A 14,708-nucleotide genomic window follows, 5' to 3' on the forward strand; every position below is an offset into this window, starting at 1 on the left:
TCACCCGTTCACTTTAAAAAATTAAGAAACAAGACCTGGACCCCATGTTCAGGGTTAGGGCAAGAGCAACTGTATTTAAAGCTTCATGGTTTAGTCTTCTCTATGCCTTCTCCTACCTTTCTAAAAACTAGCAGAACTTTGCAATTAGGCCCTCAAACATTTACTAAATGCATAAATACAGTTGCCTTCTCCTTGTGATCAATCTTTCTAGTCATATAATATAAACATATGCACAAGCGAATTTAATACATTCTCACAAACACATGAATCTATAATTATGAGAAATTTCAGGTGTTATTCAGTAGAATTATAGAATACTCTCCTATGAACACCTTAGGGATTAGGAAAAAACTTTTTGTTCTCTTAGACTTGGTACACGAGCAATTACTAATAGAAAAGGGTTCTTTTAAATCCAAAAAATCCACATACAAGCACTCAAAGCCTTAAATACTGTTCAGTCCACAAATGGATTTTAATTAAGTCAACATCTATATACTTCCTAATTCATATGTGCCTTTGAGGAAAGATGCAACAAGTATCACTGGTTTAATTGCTTTAGAAAACTTGAAGACCACAATCACCTGTTAAATTTAGCAGGTGCTGTGCAGACTGACCATTTTGCCCATATAATCTAGTTTTATCTGCTAACAAGTGATTATTTTTAAATTTTTTTTTTTTTAGTTAGTTATCTATTGAGTAGGTAATCCAGTCACATGATACAAATTCAAGGGCTACCAAAAAGACCTAGGGTAAAATGTCTCCCTCTCCTCAGCCCTGTTTCCTCCCCATAGATCACGACTGTGGTCAATTTTTTGTCCCCTAGAGCCTGTGCATATGCTAACAAGTACACTAACAACTGACTTTAAGTTCTCAGTTTGGCATAATACTTTTTATGTGCACATTTATTCAATTATCTAGCTTGGTACCTCCATGTATTTTATTTCCAAGCATCTCATTCACTTTAAAACAAGGAAAAATGGTATTACATTTGATAATAATTATCTACATCATGTTTTTCAAACCAAGGGATGCAACTCATTAAATGTGTGAATCATTAAATCAATTTAGTAAACAATTACTGGAACTTTATTAAAAAGAAAAATAGGAAAATAAAAAAGAGCTCACAGCATATAACAACATAAGTATTAAGTGTATCTATTTCAGTGTGTACTGGTTACCCTATAAAAGGCAGTTTACTGTAGAACAATTCAAACAGCACTGACCTACATTACACAGTGACATGACTATTTTCAATAGCTAATACATAAATATATGTGGATGTTTATGGGCCTTCAAAATCCTGGCTCCACAGCTCACTAGCTGTGTGAGCTTAGGCAAACTACTTAACTTCTGGGCTCATATATCCATAAAATGGGGATAACAACAATACCTATCAATCAGATGTGCAACAAATGAGTTATGTATGCTTAGAACAGTAGAAACATAATAAATATGTAGGAAGGGACCTCAAACAGATCCTGTGCTCAGGACCAAGTGTGTTGGCAAGGAGGAATAAAACACAATCCCCTAGAAGATAAGGGTACTGCCAGTACATTTCTTCCCCTATTGTCCTGAGCATTGAAAATACTCACTGGGGACAGTATTGATTCTCGTGGGTGTGTTTCATGACATCTAGCTCACACCCTTGTGGTATATCTGTCCCAGGCAGGGAAGTAGCAGGTTCCTCACCACAGCACAAGAAGGTAGTACTGTGCATAGAACACCTCCCTGCCTGGGCCATGGATTGAGACCTGCTGGCTATAGAGAACCAATGCCCACTAGTGAAGCTGATCTTGCTCTGACTCTTTACGTGAGTAAAACGTCTTTCCATCAGAGCCTGTGTGGATTCTTTTTGTGCCGGCAACCCTGCTGGATGAGTCAGTCAGTGGTAGAGTGAAATATTCTCAGGTTTCCATGGGTGGAAATTAGATGTTCACCTTCTGATTGAGGAGGCACAATCACATCATTTGTGGTGAAGACTGAGTTTGCTCCTAGTTGATGAGCGCTAAAATACCCGCTAAATAAGCAGATTTTGAAAACCACTCTATCACCAACTGAACAAGAAGTCATTCACCTTAACCAGGTTTTCAAGCCTTTTCATTATACTTTTCTTTCCACAAAGATATATAATTTAACCTTAAGTTCAAAAATTCTGATCAGCAACTTTCCCTAGCTAAGTAAGCTTTCAAAGATACTTCCCATTTCACTACAAATTGGTCCACAAGAGGATAAACAGTCCTACTACTCTCTTTATTTGACTTGGAGCCTTTATGTTTTGATTAGTTTTTAATACAATTTACCATTTTCTCCTCCCCATGGGCAATGGTCCCCAACACACTTAAGAGTTCACAATGAGCTTGAAGGCACCTGTTTTACCTGTGGTTTTGTCTTGCCAGTTTACATACCCCCATTCTGTGCACATGTTCAATACTGTGCTTGCTAAAACCGTGTTGAAGATTTCTTTACCAGTTACTATAACATCAAGTACTTAAAAATTAAAAATTTTCTGACATTATAAATATTGGGTAAGGAGTGCTGGGAGATAAATATAAACACAGAAAGTGTGTACTTAAACATGAACTTTAATTCAATCAACGCTAACTAGTTGTTTTCGTTTCCCAGGCTGCTCAAGCAAGTATCATGAAATGGGTTGGCTTAAACAATGGGACTTTATTAGCTCATGATTTTGAGGCTAAAAAAGTCCAAATCAAGACATCATTGAGGTGATGATACCTTCTCTCCAAACACTACGGTGTTCTGGGGCTGGCTGCTGGCGACTCTTGGCCCTTAGCTTGTCACATGGCGATGCACAGGGCAGTGTTTCCTGCCTCCTGCGTTCTCTTCCCGATTTCATGGCTTTCAACTCCTTACTTCCTGTGTCTTTCTCCATCTGAATTTCACTCAGCTTATTAAGAACTACAGATTAATAAAAGGATTAAGACCCATCCTGAATGAGGTGGGTCATACCTCCTTGAATGAAGAAACCTTATCAAAAGGTCCTACTTACAAGGGATTCACACCCACAGGAATGGATTAAATTTAAGAACATATTTTTTCTGGGGTACATACAGCCCCAAACCACCACACTAGCTTAACACCTCAGTTTTGGTCAATTATTTGACTGTCCTCTGAGTGCATGAAAATCTGCCAATAGATGATAACCTTCAACAAGAGGGTTTTCTTGTGGGAGGGTGGAGCTGCTTTTTATTTTAAATCTTGCTTCCCTCTTCAGACTCAAAACAATATCCTATAACAAAGGAGAAGTTTGGTAAAACCTGTAACATGAGCTTCACCTTAGAAGATGATTCTGAAACAGATTAAGCTTCTAGCATTTTTCACTCGTGTGTTTTAATCGAACTGTTTCTAGTCAAGATGCCTTTCTTTTTAGCTGCAAACATTTCACAGTCTGCACAGTTTGTTTTTATATGTCACTGCAAGAGTGATTTTTCTTTTACATTATTGTTTAGGGTATGAAGAGACACAAAGTGGCTCATTTGCATCTCTATATTAAAAAAACATATTTTAAATAAGCATAAAGAATATCCTACACATTAAGATTGTTAACCATTTCTATCAGTGCACTAGTTGGACTGGAGTAGTTCACCTTCACCGTATAACTCAAGTTTAATGGAAAGACGGCCACATGGAAATACCTGTCAATAGTCTTGATTTCACATAGTTCATTAACGTGCATTTTCTCAAGCCAGGTTTTCAAATTTACGCTTCAAATAGCTCATTTTGAAAACCATCAACCCATGATCCCAGTTAAAAACAGTTAATATTTTTTAAAAAGGGAAGGAACTGACACACACACACACACACACACAAATCACAAAAATCCAGGTTTTTCCCATAGTTTTGCATCATCAAAAACTCACTACAGAAAATACTAAAAACCACTGAATTGTTCACTTTAGATTGGTGAGTTTTAGGATATGTGAATCATATCTCAATATGATTTAATAAAAAGAACTCTACAAACAGTTGCTTATTTATATAAAGAAAAAAACTGATCAAACTGATTTGTAGAAGCCAATGATTCTTTCTGTAACCCAAAGCAAAACACAGACATACATAAATACCTACTTTACATGGTGATTAGTTATCTCTGTGAACAGTTCCACAAACAATCCCGTAGTCAGATCATGGGCTCCAAAAGACCAGCCTGAACCACCATGCCAGTGACGTTAGTGTGTGCTCAGAATGGGGCCTGGTCACTCAGACACAATGGAAGGAGTACTGGCAGAGAACAAGCCAAGAACAAAATTTCAGATTCTCCAATTGCAAAAAAATTAAATAAATTCTCCCATTAATTGGGGGATGCAAGTTTTTACCCTCCAAGTATTCATCATCATTATCACCATCATCAACACACAAAAGTGACCAATGGGGGGAAAATGTTAACTGCTGATTTTCGCTTGTAGAGATGAAAAATCTCTCCTAAATATGCCCACCCCTTAAAAAAGCAGTAATGTTTCCAAGTTATTTAAAATAGACTTTTCAAGAAGATACATGCTTGCTATGTTTATCCTGGAACTGCTCCTATCATGGGGCTTACTGCTACAGAACCCCAGGGGACCAGGTACTCAAAACTGAGGAACTAGGAAAACTCAAAATAAAAGAACTATTACTTGGGTACTGGTGGTTTGATGGGTTGAGACCTCTACCACAGAATTTGCCCTTGGGAAGACTGTTCTGCAAAGGAGATGCTAGGCCTCCCTATAATTGTGCCTAAGAGCCTCCTCCCGAATGCCTCTTTGTTGCTCAGATGTGGCCCTCTCTCTCTAGCTAAACCAACTCTAAAGATGAAATCACTGCCCTCCCCCCTACGTGGGATCAGACACCCAGGGGAGTAAATCTCCCTGGCAACGTGGAATATGACTCCCTGGGGAGGAATGTAGACCCAGCATCGTGGGATGGAGAACATCTTCTTGACCAAAAGGGGGAAGTGAAAGGAAATGAAATAAACTTCAGTGGCACAGAGATTCCAAAAGGAGCCGAGAGGTCACTCTGGTGGGCACTCTTACGCACAATATAGACAACCCTTTTTAGGTTCTAATGAATTGGGGTAGCTGGTGGTAGATACCTGAAACTATCAAACTACAACCCAGAACCCATGAATCTTGAAGACGACTGTATAAAAATGTAGCTTATGAGGGGGGACAATGGGATTGGGAAAGCCATAAGGACCACACTCCCCTTTGTCTAGTTTATGGATGGATGAGTAGAAAAATAGGGGAAGGAAACAAACAAACAGACAAAGGCACCCAGTGTTCTTTTTTACTTTAATTGCTCTTTTTCACTTTAATTATTATTCTTGTTATTTTTGTGTGTGTGCTAATGAAGGTGCCAGGGATTGATTTTGGTGATGAATGCACAACTATGTAATGGTACTGTGAACAACTGAATGTACGATTTGTTCCGTATGACTGCATAGTATGTGAATATATCTCAATAAAATGAATTAAAAAAAAAAAAATCTGCCCTGCTGGTCTGACCAGCCCGACCCTTTCCATTCCATACTAAGAGAAATCTGATCCCTCTTTGTCTTTTTTCCCCACATCTGGTGTTCATATGCCTTTGTTATCAGGCACTTGAAACTATTTTAGCATAGGATTAATTAATTTCTACATAGTAAAGGCATTTTTTTCCTGGCATTTGGTGACATTTCTGTACACCCATTTTCTCCTAATTCCCATAGTATTCCTAAATGTGCCACTCAGAATACATTTCTTAAATAATTGACAGTAGCCTTTCTATTTTCTCAGCTGTAGCACAAACTGTGCCAAAACAATTTTTAATTTTTAGCATATTCATACTTTTAAGCATAATTAAATTAGGTTTAAAACATCAATTTAAAAATATTTCTACTAGCACTAGGGGTTGTGAATTAGCAAGGGGGTACGATCCCTACTTTCAAGTTAACAGTATCACTAAGAAAAACTTCCACACTGAAGACAATGTATCAGTACATAATTAATTTAATAAAATCAAACAGTAAATCAGTTTTATGAGATTAGGCTAGTTTCATGGTAGGCACGAAACTTGAGGGAACCTGAAGCATTTGAAGGATTAAGATAACGGGAAGATGAGAGCCAGAAAGGAGAGATCCGACTGGAATGAGCCCACCAAAGTTGTATCTGAAGCCCTTAAGGTGTCAACACACCTGGAAAAGGGCCTTCTAATGAAGCAAATACCAAACTTATTTCAGCATTACTAAGTGGAAACATATTTGTAAGTCTCATTGCTTTTATTGTCTTGTTTTTTCTTTTTATAAATTAATACACAGTGTTATAAATGCATGAGCAATGTAAAAAATTGGAGGAAAAAGTGAAAAACAGAAAAAAAAAAAAAAACAGCTAATAATCCCACTGCTCAAAGATAATCACTTTTGACATTTTGGTTTACTATCCTTTTTTTAAATGCATATACTCACTCATATAAAAAAATCTGCAATATTACATATGTTGTTTTGTAGCATGTTTTTGTCTTTAATACTGCTGAATAATCATTAATATTACAGAAATGCAAAGATTTATCTAAACAATGATGAAAGAATCATCTGTAATAAAAGCAAATCACAGAAAACAAAAGCTCAATAAGAAAGCATTTATTAAATAATAGCATACCTATGATGGAATATTAATCATGTCTTTTATTTTCTTTGACTCAGTCCTTAGAAATGGATTAGCTATTTCAAAGTGCATATATATATTTTTTGTAAGCTTTTGTTATATATTTCTCTCCAGAAAAAAATCATACTAAATTATACTCTTTCTAGCAATGTATTATGAGTGGGCCCATTTCTCCATATCTTTGCCAAAATCAGCTTATTTTTTAATCTATGCCAAAAAATATTTTTAAATTAGTATCTCAGCTGATTTAAAATTCTGAGAGCACTGCTAGTGAAACAAAATCTCAAATGTTTACTGATCCTTCTCTTATAAATTACCAGTTTGCCTGTTTTTCCATGGTGGGTGAGGGGGCTCTTTTTCTTATTGGTTTATCGGTTTATAAGCCCTCTTTTTATGATAAGGAAATTAAATTTGCTTGTAAGTTACAAAATCTTTCTCAGTTTGCCATTTCCCTTTTAACTGTTTATGGAGTTTTAATATACAGAAATTTTATTACTCTAAAGTAGTGAAACAAATCTTTCCCTTCACAGTTTCTACTTCTGGTGTTATGCTTGGAGAAGCTTTCTCCATCTGTGATTTGAAATCCATTTGTATTATTTTTTCAGTTCTTAAAATTTTTCTTGAAAAAATTTAAAAAGCATGTAAGTTCACTACTTTAAAATAACTATTTTTACTATTTATGAATATTTCACCAATGCATACACACTTTATACTACATATTTTAAATGGTGGCAACCATTTTCTACCAAGTATTTTTTTGACACAGGCCTTTTAAAAAATTGTAGTTTGCTAGATTTGAACAGACTTAAAAGGCTCTACAAATTTTCCAATGCCAAATCATAACATCACACCCAATTTAACAATAGCCCCAAAGTTCCAGAATTGTTTGTTTCTATCCCATCAGTGCCCAATTACTTTCCTTCAATATACCACCAGTTACTAAAAGCACCAGAAGAAATAAGCTCATTCTTAGTAGTCAACCACAGTTGTGCATAACAAACTGTGGTAGTTACCAATTAATTATCAGATACCAATCCTTAAGGAATTTATTTTATTCTCTTCTCTTCTTCCACCTTCATATAAATCAAACACTTAGAGCACACTTGGTTAAAAGCTCAAGCTTTGGACTCCGCCTAGTTCTATCTCAGGTTTTACCACCTTACTAGCTCTGTAACTTCAATCACTGGAAGACTCAGTTTCTTCATCTGTATTCTAAAAGACAGAATTATCAGTAGTACCTACGCTTCACAGGGCTTTGTAAGATTTGAAATGGGAGGATGTACATGAAGTGCTTAGTTCAGTGGAGGGCACAGAGCAAGCATTAAATGAATGTTAACTTGAACGAGCAGTGTGCAAGCACTGGGGACAAATGCATATCATGAGGCTCCTGCCCTAAAGCAGGTGGGTCTAATGGCAGAAACAACCAATTAAAATTGAAGTATTAAATGCTATACATTAGTGGAGACTGAAAGCAGATTAGAGATTAGCAGGGCAGGTGGGGGTATGGGGAGTTATTGCTCAATAGGTAGAGTTTCTGTTTGGGGTCTCGTACGTCTTTGTAATGGATGGTGGTGATGGTAGCACAACATTGTGAATGTGATTAATACTACTGAAGTGTACACTTAAAAATGGTTAAAATTGGAAAATTTGTGATATATATGCTAACAAAAAAAATTAAGTGTTTTTTTATCGACACAGGCAGGGCATTATGAGAACCTAAAGAAGGGCTCCTAAGTCAGGTCAAGGCCAGCTCTCCAGAGATGGAACTGTCTTTTTAAAAGAACAGAAGTTTGCCAGGTGATAGGAAGGGGGAAAAGAAAAAAATAATATTCTAGACAGAGGGGAAATCATGAGCAAAAGCAGAGGAAAGGCGAGCAAGTGAAATTCTGGGACCTGCAAATGCAATAATGCTGAAGCACAGAGCGAAAGCCAGGGAAACAACTGTGGTTTCTGGATCCAAGTTTCCCCACAAGAGAAAAACTTTAAATGACTATCAATCTTTGACTTCACAATTCTGCTTTTCAAACATGAGTAAGATGCACTATATTTTAAAAGACAGTTTTTCAAGATATTTCAAGATATTGTTAAAGTTAAAAGCTATGATATTCTTATGGATTCTACACACTCTGGGGTCCTAAAGAAATCTTAAACAGCATCAAGTAAAAAACTTCTCATTTTACAAATGAAGATATATATAGGCCTAGCAGAGTTAAGCTGAGACTAGAGCACATGTCAGGAGCAGTAAAAATGAGTGAATAAGTTAATAACACATACATATACAGCTTTTCTAAGAAGCCAGACACGATCTCTGTCTTTGTGTGAATAAAATGAGAAAGTCATTCAATGTTACAATTTTGTGTATAGTGTGCATTAATGTACATAATATAAGCAAGGAAATTAAAATCCTCAGTAATAGAAGGGGTTTGATCCAAATTTTGTATTTTTTCAATATTCATTTGTTTTGAAAAGCAAACTTTTCAAACCTTGTGAATAAACTACCGTATATTAAAAACAACAAAAGGTGAACTTAGAATTGATCCTTAGGATGGTTGCACTCTTTCTCCAGACATATCTAAAAGACAAGCTCAAATTTAAACCAATAGTACCAAAAATACACATTAATCCAGATTAACCCTTAATTTCAGAAGGTGGAAAAAGCCCACAGTTTTGGGATTTATGGAGGAGTATAAAGAAGAAAAACACAAGCACATTCATAAGTTTCGGGGCCCTAATTTTTTAATTTGAAGAATGGCAAGTAACAACAACTCCCCAATATAAAGACTTCAGTATATTCATTTTAATTTTCCATGCTAAAAGGCACACTATGCCTGTTGGACATATTGGGAGTGAACTTCTGATAAAAGACCCTCAATGACCCAAGAATGTTTTCTCCTATAAGAGAGGTCACTTCATGCTCTAGCAACCCTACTCAGTTTGCTTCATGTTTCCAACAGAGAAGAGCTCGACTACCAACTACTTCATTTCAAAGACAAAGCTGAGATATTTAAGCAGGAAAAAAAAAAGCCCTCAATCTTGTTACAAAAAACAAATGCAAAAAATAAATTCCTCACTTTAAAACTAATTCAAGTTTCACAAATTATTTTCTTGGCACTTCCCCAGATTTCCATAGCTTAAGAAAAGCTGAGCACATATCTCTTGGGGCACTGTACCAGAAACTGGGGGGAGGTGGAGGGGAGGAAGGAGAGAATGGAAAAGAAAAGAAGGAATGATTAAAGCTACAAATTTTATCATTCTCTCTCAAGAAGCTACTACTACTAATAATAAAGTATGCATTCCTAACCACTAGAAATGCAGAGACTATGTTTACTAGAGCCAAAACCAGGGCCAGTGGTCAAACAACAGGTATAATTTAGAATTATTCCAAAAAAATCATTCATTCAAAGAATCAAGATGAGGTACAGGACCAAATTCTGTGCTAACTGGCGATGCAAAAAAATAAATAAATACTCCCTGCCTTCAAGGAATTCATAGACTGAAAAGCATGGGTGATAACTGACAGTCAAGCCTACGTTAATTATCACTAGGAGATAATATACAGTAAGCAGCAAAGGAGACTAATGAGTTTTAATCTAAGGAAATATGTGCAGAATCAATTTACACATTTATCTCTTAGTCTTCTGATGTGGTATTCACTAGGAGTAGGAACATGACTATAAGTCCAAAACATGTGGCTCTGAGAGAAAGTGGATTTTATAAACTGGTGAAAAAATCCTAGTATAAAAGTTTTGAGGTTTGGGGCTTTTTTTTTTTTTTTTTTTTTTGCAAAATAGTTTTTAAAAGATGCCAGTGGTGAAAAAAAGTTTTAACACTTTTAGAATGTGATTTTTTTATATTTCACTTTTCACGTAAACATTTTTAGAAAGTAAGCTTGAGCCATCTCTATCAAGCTTAATGAGCACTCTTGTGAAACCTCCAAAAATGGGCATAATAGAGTCAAAGCAAGCCAGTCTTGTGTTTGCGGGCTTCGAAATTTGAAATGCGATGCAACTACTTCGACTTTATATAGAAAGCAATAAATAGAACTTTCAGATAACAATTTTTCTAATATACAAAAAGCTTCTTATAGTTTCACATCCAAATTTTTTAAACAAAAATTGCTGGTTTTGCTTTTTCAGCAAAACCACACATTTTACTACACAGAACATAACCTCTACAGGATTTCAGAAAATCAGGGAGAGAGTGGCCACAAAACGAAACGTTAAATTTAAAACTACACATACTTTAGCGGAGTGTTAGATATGTTTGTCCTACAAACTCATGGCTGAAAATAAAAATGAAATTTAGTTGACACTCCAATACGTGCATTTCAATAAGAGTGTGAACATTTACTCCACTCGTAACTATTTGAATGCTACTACAGGAAAAAGCAATTACACAGAGTAAATAAACACTTGAGTAAGTTGACCGCAATTCAATATTTATAAACCTACCTCTACCCCTACTAAGAACTAAAAGCAACAGTGCGACTCAATCAGAAAACTAGCTAAGATGAGAAAACCCTTACTTAGGGAACTCATCTCAGAATTTTTAGAAAAGCATCTCTCTCTTCAAATTATGTCGGCATTAACACATTACACACATGGCAGCAAGATAGGACTTTCGGGCCTTGGGAAGAAATGCACACAACTCTCGAGGCTCGGGACCCCAAACTCCACACAACCTCAGCCCAGCGCCCCTCCGTTTACCTCTGGGGCCACTTACTGCGCGCTCCCGCTTAGCGCCCGGGCTCCGGGGACGCGCCGAGGCCGCAGAGCAGAGCCCCGCCGGACTCGCCAGCGTACCGCGGGCGCGGAGAAGCTCCGTCCGGTTCAGCAGCCACACTCACATCCCCGTGCACCGGGCAAGCGCGGTGCCCCCTCCCCCGGCCCGCTCCCCGCAAGAGAATGGAGCAAAAGAGCGATTATTACCCAATAATAGCAACCTCAACCAGTCGCAACAATGAAGGGGGGGAACCCGAGAGCTCCGGCGGCGGGCAGGGAAGCGGAAAGCAAAAGAGCTCTACTTTGTGGCTCTGCTGCTTCCCGGACTGCCTCACTGAGAGCAAGCCAAGTACTTACTTAAGAGCACGGGTAAGGGGTGAAAGTGATGCATGAGTGAGAAGAGTGATCCAGGAAGGGGGCAATGGGGAAAAGGCCAAAGTCGGAAGCACTCACGTGGGGACGGGGAGTCACGCAGGGGTCGCCTGCACAAGGGTAGGCGAAGCGCAAGACTCCTGTGTGCCCGGGGAACAGTCACCGCACCAACTTCCCCGGCCGCGGCTGGAAAGAGGCCGGAGCGACAAGGCCGCCTCTGCCAGGCGCGATGAATCGAGCTTTTTCCCAGTGCGTAGGTCCAGGCCTGGCTGCGCAGAGCGCCCTCCGGGGCCGCAGCTCAGCCAGGCCCGAGTCGGCCGGGGTGACTCAGGGCCGGGGTCTCCGCTCGCTCCCTCCTCAACCCCCGCGTCCTCGGTCCACAAGACCCCCAGCCCCAGCCGCCATTCAGTCCCGCGTGGGTTCGGCGCGGCGGAGGCTCAGGCCTCGCCTGATGCCGGGGTTCGGCCGCGACCGCCGCGGCCCCAGTCACTGCGACACCGCGGCTCGAGCCCGGGCCTGCGCAGCCGCCGCAGCTTCCACTCGGCCCCGGCTGCCAAACCCGCAGCCAACACTCACCCTCATTTCTTCCAGTGCTTAACAGGCTCCAGCAACGTCTTCACCTCCTCGCTGGGCCCCGGGCCCGATTAAATCCCCGTCCCGCCAAGGTCTGGCTGCGTCCCTCAGCCACAGGGGCCGCCCCGCCTGGAGCTGCGTGCGACACCCGCTCCCTCCTCCTTCTCCTCCCCTGCTCGCTAGTCCGTCCCTCCTCCTGCCGCCGCCGCTGCGCCGCCTGCACAACGCAACCTCCGCCCTCTCGCCTTTCCTCCCTCCGCTCCCCGCCCTCCCCGCCTCACCGGCTCCGGCTACCGGGTGGGAAAAGCTGTTGGGGGAGGGCCGACACGCACCGCCGTCGGCGTCCGGGGCGGGGGAGCTGGGAAACCGCCGCCGCCATCTCCCCGCTAGCCCGAGGCGCGGGAGGGGCCCGGAAACCTCCAACTCCTTCGGGTTTCTTCCCCGCCCAGAGCCTCAGAGCGAGGGTCATTGCCGCCAAGAATCAATTCCCCCTTATCTGCGGAGGACCCCGCTCGCATTGGTTGTTTCTACCTGAAAGTTCATTGCCCTTTCCGCGTGAACACGCGGCGCCATCTCCAGCCAGGCTCACGGGATCCTCCTCCGGGTTTTACAGACTCCCTCCTTAGGGCGGCCTCTAAAGACCCGGGTTCCCGCCACTTCATACCTAACGAAGAGGAGTATAACCTTATAAAGTTGGTGGCATTACCTTCTGGAGAAACTCCCCCAAAGCACCCTGAAGGAAAAGGGTATTACACCTCCTCCTGCCCCTCTCCTGTGCGTACGCTCTACACACAGACACACACACACACGCACACACCCTACGCTAACACGGAACAGAACTACACTCAATAATGCCTCCTCGGACAGGGAGATAAACCAAAAGCGATATCCCCGACTGGTAGATAAGAAAGTCCAGGATGGGAAAGAGGCCCTAAAAATCAGGTGCAGACTTCAGAGAAACATGTAGATTTTCTATCCCTTTACACCTGCAGGCCTTAGGAATAAATACCTGGAAGCTTGAGGTTATCTGCATCTCTTTAAAAAAAAAAAATCATTTAAAAAATAAAACCCAATTAGGCTTCCCTTTTCAAATCCTTCAACTCATTTTGGGCAAACTTTGGCAAGGATCACTTTATCTTTGCAAAGACAATCAAGAATAGACAGACTTTAAGAATTTGATCGGTATGAGATGTGCCTAAAATAGTTTTGCCTTAACTGAAGTAGTCTGAAGTAGTTAGTACCATTAATTTGAAATTAACCTGTCATAATTAGCAGCTTGAAATATTCAAAATAAATACAAATTTTGGCAGCACAAATAGCCACCCTACTTCCTGTGGCGGCAGAGGCTGGAGAAAGTGTGCTCTTGCCCCACGCTTAGTGAGAGGCAACTGTTTTAAAGAGCTGAGAAATCCCATGAACAAGCTAGGAAGGATTACAAATTACCCTATCAGCTAACCGAAAGAAGTGAAGAAGGTAACTTTCTTTACTCAGAACTAAAACACTACGGAGATTCGAGTACCACCTTGGCGCAGAAATCCTCTGCACAGAGCAGAGGGCTGCCCCAAAGAGCCACATGCTACTTCCCAAGCAACGTGCCTTTCCTTCAGAAGGAGCATCCCACCTGTATATTTGATTCCTCCTGTTGAAAATATGGTCTTTTTTCAACCTTTGTTAAGTATCTATAGAAGTATTCATTTATATACACTAGTGATAAAAGTATGTAATCCTCCAATTTGTGCAGGGGGTTAAAAATTCTTGGGTTAATATCCTACACTTTTAAATAACCTACTTAAAGGAAAACTTCAATGCATTTAACTTTTGAGGGGTACATGATAAGACTTTACCTCCTGTTGACCACACTTTCCACTTTAGATATATGATATGGCTTTTTTTACAGTCATTTCTTTTTAATGGAACTTGTGTTTCCTTCAGTCAACAACATATCTCATCTCCATCTTGCCTAACCTGTCTTCTCCCATTCCATTATTCCATATGGTCTCCTTTCCTCTGACTTCCCAGAGCTAAATATGAGAGTTGAGTGGGTCAGCCTTCCCTTTTCTGTTTGCTTCCTCCACCTATTTTTCCTCAATGGAAGTATTTGCCACCACCTTCTCCACTTCTTAGTGCCTCCAGTCCTGATCTTAACCTCTTACGTCCTTCACTTTCTGTGTAGCTGCACTATCAATCATTCACAATTAGAATGTCCCATCAGTTTTTGTCTGCTTCACAGCCAGGTTGCATCTATGCCATCTTTATTCTGGGCAAGTAACTCTGTCCCCTGTCTAACCGATCAAGGACATCTAATCTCCTTCCACTTCAAAACATCCTTCTTCCATCTTTCTCCCCTCTCTCAGCAAAACTGGTGTCTGTCCTTCAGATCACCCAAAGTTTGGAGGGATAAATAATT

General features: G+C 40.1%; 1 protein-coding gene across 3 annotated transcripts in view; it reads right to left on the reverse strand.

Moving 5' to 3' along the window:
• Positions 1 to 12,602, reverse strand: part of CUL1 (cullin 1) — a 127,757-nt gene extending 115,155 nt beyond the window's left edge. Inside the window, exons 1-2 of one of the 3 annotated variants that reach the window (XM_037835927.1) lie at positions 12,305 to 12,452; positions 4,087 to 4,239 (exon numbers count right to left, since the gene is read on the reverse strand). The gene's annotated coding sequence lies outside the window, so the exon portion shown is untranslated. Of the gene's footprint in view, positions 1 to 4,086; positions 4,240 to 12,304; positions 12,453 to 12,582 lie in introns of those variants that run through there. The other 2 variants (XM_037835928.1, XM_037835926.1) reach the window with 2 other exon arrangements.
• Positions 12,603 to 14,708: the final 2,106 nt, after the last annotated feature.

This window comes from Choloepus didactylus, chromosome 5 (genome assembly GCF_015220235.1).
Source record: "Choloepus didactylus isolate mChoDid1 chromosome 5, mChoDid1.pri, whole genome shotgun sequence".
NCBI lineage: Eukaryota > Metazoa > Chordata > Mammalia > Pilosa > Megalonychidae > Choloepus > Choloepus didactylus.